Genomic DNA, 2151 nt, shown 5'->3' with positions numbered 1-2151 from the left:
GTATCTTAATCTGATGGTTTTGTTCTTTTTTGTTTTCTATAAAGTAAGAATGATGAATTCTCTATAGCATTATATTATTCATATATACATCTTTTGCCCAAAAAAAATTAAAGTTCGTATACATCATTGTTTTTTCCTAACAAAAAAAAGTAGCATAGACGTATGGAAGAGGATGAATGGGGAGAGATGAAACAGAAGAAGAAATTCAAAATTTGGGTTGTAAATTACAATTAGAAACCATATCATCTAACATGATCACAAAGACCTAATATCAATACATGCAAACCGAACATCTTAAATCTCACTCCAAATACTAATATTCATACCCTAAAGGATCATACCTCAGCAAAAAGAAATATGATCTATTAAAATATTTCTTTATTCTTAGCAAAATCAAATAAAAAATCTAGGGGAAATTTCAAAAATACCAGAACAGAATGTGGCAGATATTTTATTTTTCAAACAACCTCGGGTAGAGTTTCCCATCCAACTTAGTAGAGCAATATGGTTCCTCATCGTATTCTTCTTCTTCTTTCAAGTTATTAAGCACTTAAAGCCATTACAAACCAAAGGACGATGATGTGAAGTAATGCGAAGATGTACCAAAGACTATGAGGTTAATTTTCTTTCTTGTCATTTTTGTTCTTGGGGTTTAAAATCTTGTGTCTATAAATATTAGAATTGAAAAATATAAGAGTGTAACAATCAGAAAGGAGATATGTTTGATACAGATAGCTCCCATATGAGTGAAAGGGTAAGTTACTATCCTTACCTTTAGAGTCTTTAACGATAAACACATGCAACAATTCATGGTAAAAGTATTTAGAGTTATTTGCACAGAAAGTCACTTATCTCAGACATATAACAAGATCAGTAACTTTCAAAAGTTGGAGTGATATATATAAAATATTGTTCTTTTACACCCTAACAAAGTTACAATATTATCTAAATTGCCATGCTAACTATCTTAACTAAACACTTCTTCCCAACATCACTCTCAATTCATTCATGGGTGATTTACCACCTAACACACTTTAAGGGGGAGAAGTTACGAAAGACACACTTTCCAATTGTTGTGTACTTTTTGCACTGTTTGTGCCAAAAAAAGACACAAACTGTCCTAATAAAGTAAAACTGTGTCTCGTCCATTTCTAATTGTCGACGTCGTCGTCCGTTTGATGCGTAACTTCGTTTATGTTTTAGTTACTATTAATTATATAATTTAATTAACCAAGAATATAATAAACCCATAAAACTTAGTGGTTTATAGCTGTTTCGTCTTCTCCAACATATAGAGAATACAAAATCACGGTAAGTGTCTTCTCTTTTATGTTAAACTTGAATAGAGTAAGTGTTTCTGAGTTTTCTCGTTTATGTTAAACTTGTATATACTAATTTCTCAATCACTTTGGATGACAGATCTAGGTAAGTGCTCCTGAGTTTTTTTTTTATTTTTTGTTTTTCGTTTTTACAGATTTAAATCAGTAGTGACGATGCTCTTTGTGATCATGTGGATGAGGGGTTGTGGATACCAATGACATATTCTGTCCAAAAAATGCTTCCAATAATTCTTAATACTCTCATCTTCAACGTTGGATAGACGATTATTGTCCATATGTTCACATGTACAGAGACACTCATTTACACTCATTTTTATTGGAATGTTTTCATGTACATATGCACTCATTTATACTAAAACACTAGGATTTACCCCGTGGTACACCACGGGTCCATAATTTAGTATATTTGTTTGGTTGGTCATTTTCGTAGTTGGTTTATATAGTATAGTTTTATACGTGTTTATTTCATTTGATTTTACATAATTTTATGAATCTGTATTATAAGTAGATTCATAGATATATGTGGTTAACCTGCGGTACACCGCGGAATAATTTTGTCGTAAAACAAATTATATTTTAACTTAACCCGTAAAAATATTTTATTATAGACAACCCGTAAGAAAAATATAATTATATTTATGTAAACTCAAATCCGTCCAATCATATTTATGTGCAATATTATTATATTTTAAAATATTTAGAGTTAAAATATTAATAATACTTTAAATCAAATGTTATAACATTAGGGCATTAGTAAGAGTTTCTGTAATATTTTAAACCTTTCCAAGAAATTAAAATTTATAATATTTTG

Source organism: Capsella rubella, unplaced genomic scaffold (assembly GCF_000375325.1).
Source record: "Capsella rubella cultivar Monte Gargano unplaced genomic scaffold, Caprub1_0 scaffold_148, whole genome shotgun sequence".
NCBI classification, from domain to species: domain Eukaryota; kingdom Viridiplantae; phylum Streptophyta; class Magnoliopsida; order Brassicales; family Brassicaceae; genus Capsella; species Capsella rubella.
The sequence above is the reverse complement of the archived record's forward strand: the minus strand, read 5'-3'. Positions refer to the sequence as shown.